We start from the raw sequence: 14,346 nt of genomic DNA on the forward strand, positions 1-14,346 counted from the left end.
TACCTTTCTAAAACATTGTGACCTTTCATGAATGATGCTGCCCATGAAGATGCCTTTACATCCAAGAGTGATACGATCCAAACAAGCTCTAATTTTCTCCACGACTTGAACACACCATGGATGTTCTTCAAATCTATTTCTAAGGGAGTTCTTCATTACCCTATCTTATACTATATTATTTATACATTCTATTCTATCATAAGCATGCATTCACATGTTAGTATAAATTATCATATTATTATTTCCATCCTATGCTTATTTGATCATGTTTTTGAAATTATTCAAATATATGCTATGATTACATATCATTTCTTAAGATATTATTATTACATGTTTCCATTTATCATTTATGAATACCATGTTATATGACATTCATGCATACAACATATACCCATATCTTTATGATTGTTACACAATGTTATAAGCATGTTAGGATAGTCTTATAATCATATTAAGCATGATTATCATATATACATCAAGGCAGCATCATTATAAATCATTTCATTAGTTCATATGCATTCATATTAGCTCTTAAGCTTCATGCATTATCTTACACATATTTTGAGATGATATAATTAGCTCATAACCTTCAAACATAGCTCACATCACCATAATCATACATGACAGCAAGGTATTTAGCTCATAACAGCTCAATATCATGGACTTACCTTGTTTCCTTGCACATATAGGTACATTGGAGTGTGATGGATGATGAGGTAGCTTGGTGGATTATTTGGACATCAAATGCAGCTCACAAATAGCTCACATGGAGTATGGCAGCTCGTGGAACATTAAGGAAAGCTCAACTTAGCTGGAGGAGCTAGCATGTAGCTGAACTTAGCTAGAGGACAGTTTTGGACCAAAGTGTTGAAAAGTGAACTAAAGGTAGCTGGAAGTAGCTGGGAGAGTAGCTGAGGAGCTGAGAAGCTGAGAAGACCAAAGCTAACTAGCTTGAGTTTACCAAGCTATAACTCACCTAGTTAGCTACCAAGACACTTATCTAGCTTACCTTGAAGCTAGTTCATCTCTAGCCTGCCCAATGGATGCCATGTCATCTAGATACACGTTGGAAGCTAATTCACGCCTAGTTGTTGCCTATCTTCATTCCATGGACTTCAAGACATCATCCTATGGTTACAACCTCATCAAAGCATAGCAAGAAGACCCATGTGCATTCATGTAGGCTGCCATGTGCATCATTCAAGCATGTGCACTTCATGTGACATAAAATTGGCGCCAAAACACCAAGGGATGCTTCCTATTCGGCCAAAGACACTTTCCTCTTCATTTTGGCACCCAAATAACTTCCAAATGCATTCAAATCATCCTTAGGGCCGAACCAACACATAACCATTCGGCCAAGAGCATGTATTTTCATTAAAGTCTTGTTTTTTCATTAAAAATCATGTCATTTTAGGAAGGTACAAGGGCTGGCCGAACCAACATGTACCTATTCGGCCAAGTCCATTCAAAAACTATAAATAGGCTTTTTATTTTAATTGAAGTTAGATTATTCTCTTTCTTAAGTCCTGGTGACTTTTTATCGACTTATCAAGTATTTTATACTTGTGGCATCAACCCTCTTCTTTCATCTTGATACTTCTGGTTCCTAGTTCATATAACTAGTGGGTCAAAGTACTTATCACCACCCCTTGAAGAAACAATATAAAGATTGGTCTTTGCTCTCTATAGCATTGGTTCTTCTTTGAGCGTTCTTCAAGATACTATCCTCACAATCATCCTTTTGTTTCATCGCCATAACCATAACCATTTCAATCATCTTCTGCTTCCATCTCTCATTTTAAACAGCCCACCTATTCACCATACGTCCACCACCCTTAACCCTCTCTTTTTGAGCCATTCACTTGTGCAAGTTGTTTTGCTTCCTTCCTAGATCCACAATCAAACGAGAAGGTAGAATTACCTTACATCAAGCGGTAATCAGAGCTTTGGTGGAAGAAGCAACGTGCAACAAAAAAATACAAAAAGAAGAAGTGCAAAGTGAAGTGCAAAGTCAAAGAAAGCAAGAAAAATCAGAAAAGAAGCACTCAAAAAGAAGAAATTGAAAACACTCAAAAGAAGAAAAAAGAAAGAAAAGTTGGAAGCACTCATCAACAATTCTCATCACCAAGCCATTCAAGTAAGCCTATAAATTTTATTGTGGTGATAGAAGGTTTTAAAGTGACTTGTGTAAGTAACCCCTTTTTTTTCTTCTTTCTATTTTTTCTAAGCCACCCTTTCAATTATATTTTGCTTTTCATTCCTACTAACCCATTTGCAGCCGACGCCAAACAAGTAAAATTATATAGTCTTGAGTAAAAGTTTTCTAGAACTTGAGACAAGAGAATCGAGAGGAAAAAGGCTGGAGCGTGTGTAAGATCAGAAGAGGACAAGTAAAAGCCATTAAAGTCCTAGACTGCAAGTACGAGCGGATTGAGTGACATCAAATTTTCTTGGAGTGACTCGTGAGGTTTTGTGAGAGTATACTCTGGTAAGGTCCTATACACATTTCAAATTTTTCCTTATTTGCTAAAATGTCTCTTCCATCCAACATTCTTGTAGTCAAAAGGACTTTGAGCATTCAAAGTCAAGAGGATGAACAAAGAGAGAACATCTTCCATACCAAATTTCACGTGGGAGATAAAGTTTGTGTGGTTATCATTGATGGAGGAAGTTGCACAAACGTAGCAAGTACTCATATGGTTGAAAAGTTGGGTCTCAAGACTTCCAAGCATCCTCATCCTTACAAACTTCAATGGCTCAACGATGTGGGTGAAGCCAAGGTAACCAAACAAGTTGTTGTACCTTTCTCAATTGGAAGATACCAAGACGAAGTCCTTTGTGACGCGGTGCCCATGAGTGCAAGCCACCTTATACTTGGGTGTCCTTGGCAATATGATAAGAAGGCTACCCATGACAGATTCTCTAACAAGTACTCTTTCCAACATCAAGGAAAGAAAATCATATTGGCACCCTTGCTTCCCAGTCAAGTTCATGAATGCCAAGTGACCCTTAAGTCACGCATAGAAGAATGGGAGAAAATGAAGGACATAAAAAGAAGCTTTGAAGAATATCGTTTTGAGGAGACAAGAACAATTGGAAATGAATCTGTTGGAGTTGAAAAGGATGTTTTGCAAGTAGTGGAGCAAATTGAAAGTGGCAAATTTGAAAAGGATGAGTATAGAGAAGAGAAACAGGGTGAAGGATAATTTTTACCTAACAATTCTTCTTCCTTGCAGGATATTCAAAGAGACATATATTTTCAAGTAGAAAATTCAAGAAACATGTTTTTTGAAGAACCAATAGGTGTGACCTTTGGTAATCCACAAGACATGTCCTTTGACGTTCCAACAGTTATGCCACTTGATGTTCAAAAAGATGTGCCACTTGAAGTGCCAAGGAATGGGATCATTGATAATCCAAGTACATTGCACATATTGAAGGGAATTCAGTAACCAATGGAGATTTCCATCATTAAGCAACCAACGCCCATTAAACATCCTCCCTGGTTTGCTAATTCTATTCATTTTGTTATTAGTTTTTCGTTTTATAACTTTGATTCATTTTGCAGCAATTTGATTAGTATAAGTGGTGTTATCCAATAAATCTATGATGACAAGATCATTTTTCATTTTGAGTTTGATTGGTACATCAAATTCCGCCACTACGATGATGTGAAGCAAGCATTGTCCACCTTTTTAAAGGCCATCATCTGGAAGAGCACAAAGCTTAAAGTTGTTGACTTTATCCACTTGCTTGAAGGAGATCAAAAGTCAAATTTCTTCACCAACCATCATGATGATTCAAGGAGTAAGAGTGAAAAGATACAATGTTTTGAAAGGATACAACCTTTGGAGTACAAGACACAATTTTTGAATCAAAGAACATGTGTTGGTTTCCAAACATTGTTTCCTCCCATCAAAGGACGTGAAGTTACCAGATTTAAAGCCAAGAGGTTGAACATTTCGTGTGATTCATCTATTGGAGGAAAACAAGAGGATTCAATCCTTCCTACATCAAGACGGCCTTCAATGAGAAACTACTTCGATTTGAGGACAAATCGCCAAAAAGAAGGGGAGGATGATACGATCCAAACAAGCTCTAATTTTCTCCATGACTTGAACACACCATGGATGTTCTTCAAATCTGTTTCTAAGGGAGTTCTTCATTACCCTATCTTATACTATATCATTTATACATTCTATTCTATCATAAGCATGCATTCACATGTTAGTATAAATTATCATATTATTATTTCCATCCTATGCTTATTTGATCATGTTTTTCATATTATTCAAATATATGCTATGATTACATATCATTTCTTAGGATATTATTTTTAAATGTTTCCATTTATCATTTATGAATACCATGTTATATGATATTCATGCATACAACATATACCCATATCTTTATGATTGTTACACAATGTTATAAGCATGTTAGGATAGTCTTATAATCATATTAAGCATGATTATCATATATACATCAAGGCGGCATCATTATAAATCATTTCATTAGTTAATTTGCATTCATATTAGCTCTTAAGCTTCATGCATTATCTTACATATATTTTGAGATGATATAATTAGCTCATAACCTTCAAACATAGCTCACATCATCATAATCATACATGGCAGCAAGGTATTTAGCTCATAACAGCTCAATATCATGGACTTACCTTGTTTCCTTGCACATATAGGTACATTGGAGTGTGATGCACGATGAGGCAGCTTGGTGGATTATTTGGACATCAAATGCAGCTCACAAATAGCTCACATGGAATATGGCAGCTCGTGAAACACTAAGGGAAGCTCCACTTAGCTGGAGGAGCTAGCATGTAGCTGAACTTAGCTGGAGGAGACTTTTGGACCAAAGTGCTGAAAAGTAGACTGAAGGTAGCTGGAAGTAGATGGGAGAGTAGCTGAGGAGTTGAGAAGACCAAAGCTAACTAGCTTGAGTTTACCAAGCTATAACTCACCTAGTTAGCTACCAAGACACTCATCTAGCTTACCTTGAAGCTAGTTCATCTCTAGTCTGCCCAATGGATGCCATGTCATCTAGATACACGTTGGAAGCTAATTCACGCCTAGTTGTTGCCTATCTTCATTCCATGGACTTCAAGAGATCATCCTATGGTTGCAACCTCATCAAAGCATAGCAAGAAGACCCATGTGCATTCATGTAGGCTGCCATGTGCATCATTCAAGCATGTGCACTTCATATGACATCAAATTGGTGCCAAAACACCAAGGGATGCTTCCTATTCGGCCAAAGACTCTTTCCTCTTCATTTTGGTGCCCAAATAACTTCCAAATGCATTCAAATCATCCTTAGGGCCGAACCAACACATAACCATTCGGCCAAGAGCATGTATTTTCATTAAAGTCTTGTTTTTTCATTAATAATCATGTCATTTTAGGAAGGTACAAGGGCTGGCCGATCCAACATGTACCTATTCGGCCAAGCCCTTCAAAAACTATAAATAGGCTTTTTATTTTAATTGAAGTGAGATTATTCTCTTTCTTAATTCCTGGTGACTTTTTATCGACTTATCAAGTATTTTATACTTGTGGCGTCAACCCTCTTCTTTCATCTTGATACTTATGGTTCCTAGTTCATATAACTAGTGGGTCAAAGTACTTATCACCACCCCTTGAAGAAACAATATAAAGATTGGGTCTTTGCTCTCTATAGCATTGGTTCTTCTTTGAGCATTCCTCAAGATACTATCCTCACAACCATCCTTTTGTTTCATCGCCATAACCATAACCATTTCAATCATCTTCTGCTTCCATCTCTCATTTTAAATAGCCCACCTATTCACCATACGTCCACCACCCTTAACCCTATCTTTTTGAGCCATTCACTTGTGCAGGTTGTTTTGCTTCCTTCCTAGATCCACAATCAAACGAGAAGGTAGAATTACCTTACATCAAAGAGCATGCTGGTGAAGACATTGTAATCATTGGAGGCTTAAATTATCATGGAACATGATATAAAGCTTCATATATATTTGGCCACAACATATGCTATGCACATGATAGCATTTGGTGCCAAGATGAACAAGCATGCTTATTCGGCCAAGGGAGATGCCTTCCCATCCTTAGCCGAATCATCAAGCCCTTCATGAAGGGATAGTCGAACCAACACCAAGCCTATAGACATGTTCTTTTATTTTGAAGCATTATTTATCTTCCTAAAGTCATGTATCTAGCCGAAACATCATATAACCATTCGGCCAAGCCCTCTCATTTCCTATAAATAGAGTGGCTTACCATCATTTGTACTCATCTCATCTCATATATTAAAATTACTCTTGTGAGTTAATTTCTCTTCAAGTTCTTTGTGAACTTTATCGATTAAGCAAGTATAATTCATATACTTATGGCGTAATTCCTTCCATTTTGATTCTTAAATTCCTATATTGATATCTAGTGGGTTGAAGACACTGCTACCACCCCTCAAGTAAGTTTGTAAAGAACGAGATTGTTCTTCCTAGCATTATTTCCTCTTTGGCGTGCTTAAGATACAACATCATCACCATCTCCATTTCATCATCAACGCCATCAACATTATCCATCAAAACCATCAATTTCGCAACCATTTTTATCCTATCTTTATTTCATTTCTTTTTCATTTCCTTTACTTATATTATTATCCATTTCTTAAACCCATCATTAATCATATTTCTTTCTTATTTTATTGCATCCCAAGCTTATTAATTCAAGGAAATCAATACTTGTCAATCCTAGATCGGGACACAATAAGGCTATCTACTCTCTTCACCAAAGCATGTAGATCAGCCCTACATCATAGGGGCTTCTCTTTCAGGGGTTCGTCCTGGAGTTTGAGACATGGTTAGTGAAATAAGAAAAGAATAAAATGTGTAGAAGACCTTACTAGAATATACTCTCACAAAGCCTCACGAGTCACTCCAAGAAAAACTTAAATGTCACTCAATCCACTCGTATTTGCACTTTAGGACTTTAATGGCTTTTATTTGTCCTCTTCTGATCTCACACACGCTCTAGCCTTTTTCCTCTCGATTCTCTTATCCCAAGTTCTAGAGAACTTTACTCAAAATCGTATCAAGTAAATTTTTACTTGTTTGGCGTCGGCTGCAAAAGGGTTAGTAGGAATGGAAAACAAAATATAATTGAAAGGGTGGCTTACAAAATAGAAAGAATAGAATAAAAGGGGTTACTTACACAAGGCACTTCACAACCTTCTATCACCACAATCAATTTAAAAGGCTTACTTGAATGGCTTGGTGATGAGAATTGTTGATGAGTGCTTTCAACTTTTCTTTCTTTCTATTCTTTGCTTTTTTCTTTTTCTTTTTGAGTGTTGGAATTTTCTTTCTTTTGGAGTGCTTCAATTTCTTTTCTGATTTTTCTTGATTTCTTTGACTTTGCATTTCACTTGCACTTCTTTTTATATTTTTCTTTTTGTTGTTGTTGCACGTTGCTTCTTCCACCAAAGCTCTGATTACCGCTTGATGTAAGACACTTGTACCTTATCAATTGATTATAGATCTAGGACGGAAGCAAAACAACCTACACAAGTGAATGGCTCAAAAGAGATGGTTATGGGTGGTAAACATATGGGTGAATAGGTAGGCTATTTAAATAATAAGTGATGGAAGTGGAAGATGGTTGATATGTTATGGTTTATGGTTGATGAAACAAAGGGGTGATTGTGAGGTAGTATCTTAAAGAAGACTCAAAGAAGAACCAATTCTATAGAGAGCAAAAACCCAAACTTTATATTGCTTCTTTAAGGGGTGGTATAAAGGACTTTGACCCACTAGTTATATAAGAACTAGGAACCAGAAGTATCAAGGGGAAAGGGGTTGACGCCACAAGTATTTACAATACTTGATAAGTTGATAAAAGTCACCAGGACTTAAGAAAGAGAATAATCACTTATATTAATTAAAAAGGTCAGAATACAAATGATATATTATTTCCTATTTATATGAAATGGAGAGGCATGGCCGAATGATTATCAGGGGATTCAACCAGCCTTGTGTCTTCCTATAGAGTTATAATTTAATTACAAATAGAGATGATGGTTCAGTTTAAATGGAGGGTAATAACCCTTGGCTGAATAGCTCTTGTGTCCCTTCATGTTGACGCCAAATTGGATGGAAGATGATGCTTGGCCGAATAGGGATAGGGCTCTTCATCTTGGTGCCTAAATGATATCACGTGTAAGGCACATGGGAGCTGGTCATATGGCACGCACATGGATGTTCTAGGGAGCCTTGTGGTGCAGCCTTGTGCATGGGATGATGTCTAGTCATGTGCTCCATCTTGGGCGTGCATGTGTATCATTCAAGCTAGCTTGAGTGTGGGAGCTAGCTAGCAAGCATGGGGCTGTTTGTGAACAAGCTTCCTAGCCGAGTCCTTGTAAGCTCCATAACAACATGTTCATCTACATGCAGCTACCATTGATATCACTTTTGGTAACTCAGCTCCAAATAGTCCAACTAGCTGAGTTTAGCTAGCCTTGAGCTCCTCCAGCTGAATTGAGCTTTCCTTATTGTTCAATGAGCTGCCATGTACTTTGTGAGCTGTTTGTGAGCTGCATATGATGTCCAAATAATCCACCAAGCTACCTCAACGTGCATCACACTCCAATGTACCTATATGTGCCAGGGAACAAGGTAAGTCCATGATATTGAGCTGATATGAGCTAAATACCTTACTGCCATGTATGATTATGGTAATGTGAGCTATGTTTGAAGGCCGTGAGCTAATTATATCATCTCATAATATGTGTAAGATCATGAATGAAGCTTAAGGGCTAATATGGATGCATATGAACTAATGAAATGAATTATAAGTATGCTGCCTTGATGTATATGTGATAATCATGCTTAATATGATTATAAGACTATTTTAACATGCTTAATATATTAAATAACAATGTGCATGATGTTTTCATACTAAGTTATTCTTTAATTACATAACAAGTATTCTTATCATGAAATGTATTATATAAGCATATAGTATATAAACAATATAAAGTAGATTCAGTATAAAGATGTTCAAGAGTACTCCCTATATAGGTGAAAATGTGCTTGCATCACTTCATATCTCCCAATTGAAAAGGGCATAAGTACTTGCTCTATGACTTCTAACTCTTCATCTTCATTGAATCATCATTCAGAAAAATAAAGCAAAGTTAGAAGTAGATAATTCGAAATCAAAGAAAATGACATTATCAAATACATGAATTAATGAATTTGAGCGTTTGAGGTCCTACTTTGATAGGTTCATTGAAACTTCCCTTTCTTGAGATATTTTGAACTTTGAATGTAGAGTGAATGTACTTAGAATCTTAAAGAGCACATGTTTTGGAATACCAAATGAGACAAGCTTTGGAACTTCAATGGACAAATTTGAATCATCAATTTGCAATGGTATGGCTTTTGGAATAACCTAGAAATCAAATGAAAGAATAAGAAGAAAAGATTGATAAGTAGAGAGCAAAACTTCATTTTCCTCCCATTCTTTTCTCTCATGCTCATGTCCTTTTTGAAATTTATCTTCTTTATACTCCTCTTGTATGCTCTCTTTACACTCTTGTTGATGTAAGGAACTTGTACCTTTTCAAATGATTATGGATCTAGGAAGGAAGCAAAACAACCTGCACAAGTGAATGGCTCAAAAGAGATGGTTAAGGGTGGTAAACGTATGGGTGAATAGGTAGGCTATTTAAATAATGAATGATGGAAGCGGAAGATGGTTGATATGGCTATGGTTATGGCTGATGAAACAAATGGATGGTTGTGAAGATAGTATCTTAAAGAAGACTCAAAGAAGAACCAATGCTATAGAGAGCAAAGACCCAGACTTTATATTGCTTATTTAAGGTGTGGTATTAAGTACTTTGACCCACTAGTTATAAGAAATAGGAACCAGAAGTATCAAGGTGAAAAGGGGATTGACGCCACAAGTATAAAATACTTGATAAGTCGATAAAAGTCGCCAGGACTTAAGAAAGAGAATAATCTCACTTATATTAATAAAAAAGGTCTGATTACAAATGAAATATGCTTTCCTATTTATAGGAAATGGAGAGGCATGACCGAATGGTTACAAGGGGTTTCGGCCAGCCTTGTGCCTTCCTATAGAGACATAATTTAATTACAAAATAGAGATGATTGTTCAGTTTAAAGGGAGGGTAATAACCCTTGGTCGAATAGCTCTTGTGTCCCTTCTTGTTGGTACCAAATTGGATGGGAGATGATGCTTGGCAGAATAGGGAAGGGGCTCTTCATCTTGGCACCTAAATGATATCACACACAAGGCACATGGGGGCTGGTCATATGGAACGCACATGGGTGTTCTAGGGAACCTTGTAGTGCAATCTTGTGCATGGAATGATGGCTGGTCATGTGCTCCAACTTGGGTGTGCATGTGTCTCCTTCCAAGCTAGCTAGCAAGCATGGGCTATTTGTGAACAAGCTTCCTAGCTGAGTCCTTGTGAGCTCCATAACAACATGTTCAGCTACATTCATCTACCATTGATATCACTTTTGGCAACTCACCTCCAAATAGTCCAACTAGCTGAGTTTAGCTAGCCTTAAGATCCTCCAGCTGAATCAAGCTTTCCTTAGTGTTTCTTGAGATGACATGTACTTTGTGAGCTATATATGTCGTCCAAATCATTCACCAAGCTACGTCAACAGGCATCACACTCCAATGTACCTATATGTGCAAGGAAACAAGGTAAATCCATGATATTGAGCTGTTATGAGCTAAATACCTTGCTTCCATGTATGATTATGGTGATGTGAGCTATGTTCGAAGGTCATGAGCTAATTATATCATCTTAAAATATGTGTAAGATAATGCATGAAGCTTAAGAGCTAATATGAATGCATATGAACTAATAAAATGATTTATAATGATGCTGCCTTGATGTATATGTGATAATCATGCTTAAATGAATGCAAGACTAATATAGCATACTTAACATGCTTGAAATAACATTTTCGATATATGTTGTATGCATGAATATCATTTAACATGGTATTCACAATAAATGATAAATGATAACATGTAATAATAATATCCTAAGAAATGATATGTAATTATAGCATATATTTGAATGATATGAAGGACATGATCAACTAGGCATAGGATGAAATTATTATGATAATTTATACTAACATGTGAATGCATGCTTATGATAGAATATAATGTATGAATGATATAATATAAGATAGGGTAAGGAAGAACTCCCTTAGAAATAACTTTGAATAACATCCATGGTGTGATAAAGTCATGGAGAAAATTGGAGCTAGTTTGGATCGTATCATCCTCCCCTTCTTTTAGGCGATTTGTCCTCAAATCGAAGTAGTTTCTCATTGAAGACTTTCTTGATGTAGGAAGGATTGAATCCTTATGCTTTCCTCCAATAGATGATTCATACGAAATGTTCAACCTCTTGGCTTCAAATTTGGTAACTTCACGTCCTTTATTGGGATGACACAATGTTTGGAAACCATCACATGTCCTTTGAATCAAAAATTGTGTCTTGTACTCCAAAGCTTGTATCCATTCAAAACATTGTATCTTTTTACTCTTACTCCTTGAATCATCATGATGGTTGGTGAATAAATTTGACTTTTAGTCTCCTTCAAGCAAGTGGATAAAGTCAACAACTTTAAGCTTTGTGCTCTTCCAGATGATGGCCTTTAAAAAGGTGGAAAATGCTTGCTTCACACCATCATAGTGGCTGAATTTGATGTAACAATCAAATTGAAAATTATGTGATCATGTCTAGCTCCAACTTTCTCCATGATTTGATCACACCGTGGATGTTATTCAAAGCTGGTTCTAAGAGAGTTCTTCCTTACTTTATCCTTTATTATCTTCTATATGCATCACATAATATTATAAGCATGCTTTTGCTCCTAAAACTATGCTTGAATAATCATATGTTATCATTCACTTGCATACTATATGATTTCCATGCATAACATATGTTTTCACATATTTACTTAGCTTTATATTATGTTTACATACGTTTTAGATTCATTTATTATGTTTGCATATCATTTACATATCATGACAGCATGTATTCATTCATTCATTAACTCATGTCATGTTATTCTAGCTCATGTTATGTTTACATTAGCTCACTAGCTTTAAATCCATGTTTCTTTAGCTCATTTGCATGCATGCATCTATGATGTGATCATGTCTAGCACCAACTTTCTTTATGACACATTCACATCATTAAAGATTCATCAAGCTCAATCTAAGGGAGTTCTACCTTACTTTATATTATTTTTACTCATTTATGCATTATATATTACTATGAGCCTACATTTGCATCCTAAACTATGCTTGAATAATCATATGTTATCATTCACTTGCATACTATATGATTTTCATGCATAACATATGTTTCCACATCTTTACTTAGCTTTATATTATGTTTACATATGTTTTAGATTCATTTATTATGTTTGCATATCATTTAGATATCATGGCAACATGTTTTCATTCATTTATTAGCTCATGATTTGTTTATATTAGATTCATTTATTATGCCTTCTATCTAGCTTATATACAAGTTATCTTAGCTTCTAGATGATCATTCATAGCTCATATCATTCAAACACCTCACGGCAGCATACATTTTACCTTACATGAGCTCACACGTTGCTTACTTGATTTGTTTGTTGATTCATATAGGTGAAACACAAAGCAAGGCATATTATGTGATGTGATCCTGACTAGCACCAGTTTTATCCATTATTTTATCACATCATGGACGTTCTACCTTGTTGATTATAAGGAAGTTATTCCTTATTTTATAATATATTTACTCATTTATGCATACATTTGCATGTTAAATATAAAGGATATGGCAGTGCACCTGTTTTATCCAGTGGACAGATCACGTCACCCATATTGATCGCCATTTATGGACATGTTCCAAGCATATTTGGGTGATAAAGTCTCTTAACATTTGTTTCACTATCTCTTAGCTTTCCAACGCACTTTGAATCAAATTAATCTGATCTGTGGAGCTCGAGATATGGCCAAATTACTGAAGACAGTGCAGGCTGGAAATAAGTACTGGATTTGTAGCTATTCATCTCCTTCAATGGACTTATGCTTGAGAGGCCTTAACGGAGAACATGCCACATGTTAGGATAGTCTAGCTGAGCACTTAGAAGACACATCCAGCTCACAAACATAGCAGCAAGGTTTATTGGAGCATTACACACAATTGGCAGCTTGTTGGAGCATTAAGGAAACATGACAACTCACCAACAACTCATGATAGATTGTGGGGCAGCTTGTGGAGGGAATTTCATCTGGAAATGCACAAATAACAACTCAACACCACCAACCCTTGTTTTGTTAATTATCTACTCAAATTAAGCTTGAAATGAAGACAATACTCGCCAAAATTGCTGCTGCACATCCTACACGAAATTGCACTACAAAACAGCCCATGTGCATGCCAACAAAGCAAGATGCTTGTCTCCACTTAGCAACAACTTGAAGAATTCGGCCAAAAACTTCTAAGTCCTATAAATAGGCTTTCAAATTGCATTATAATGGAGCTCATTATGATGAATTAAGTGAGATTATTCTCTTGTTTAAGTCCTTGTGACTTTTATCGACCAAACAAGTAACTTGTTACTTGTGGCGTCAATTCCTTTCTGATGTAAGGCTAACCAGGCTTCTTCAATAATGGAGAAGTTGGCAACCTTGTTGTTTCCCGATCTAGGAGGACACCAAATGCTACACCTTGGATTGAAAGTAATCTGCACAAAAAGAAGAAGAATTGATTAAGTAATATGATAATTAAGAAATGAAAAGTAAATGGAAATGGAAAGAATTGAAATGGAAAGGAATGTTATCAAAGATGGGCTACGGAAGTAATGTTGATTTATCCTTCAATGCAAGAGAATTCGGCCACCAATGATGTTGCTGATCGTATGCCTTAATGATGAATGAAGGATGTTTTAATTGGTGATGAAGATGGTATTGAAATGGAGATAGATTTGGCGTGAAGGTGATGGGATATGGAGATGGAAATAGTATCTTATAAAACTAAGAAGGAACCAATGTTATAAAGAACAAAGACCCATTTCTTATAAGTCTTATAAGGGATGGTAGTAAGGACTTTGACCCTCTAGTTATAAGAACTAGGAACCAGAAGTATCAAGGTGAAGGAATGACGCCACAAGCTTTAGAAAGGCTTGCTTAATCGATATAGTTCTAAAAAGAACTTGAAGAGAGAATAATCTCACAAAAGGATTTTAATTATCAAAGGGTTGAGTTTACAAATGAATGCCAAAGCCTA

The sequence above is a fragment of the Hibiscus syriacus genome, unplaced genomic scaffold, assembly GCF_006381635.1.
Source record: "Hibiscus syriacus cultivar Baekdansim isolate YM2019G1 unplaced genomic scaffold, ASM638163v2 tig00110442_pilon, whole genome shotgun sequence".
In the NCBI taxonomy this organism is placed as follows: Eukaryota; Viridiplantae; Streptophyta; class Magnoliopsida; order Malvales; family Malvaceae; genus Hibiscus; species Hibiscus syriacus.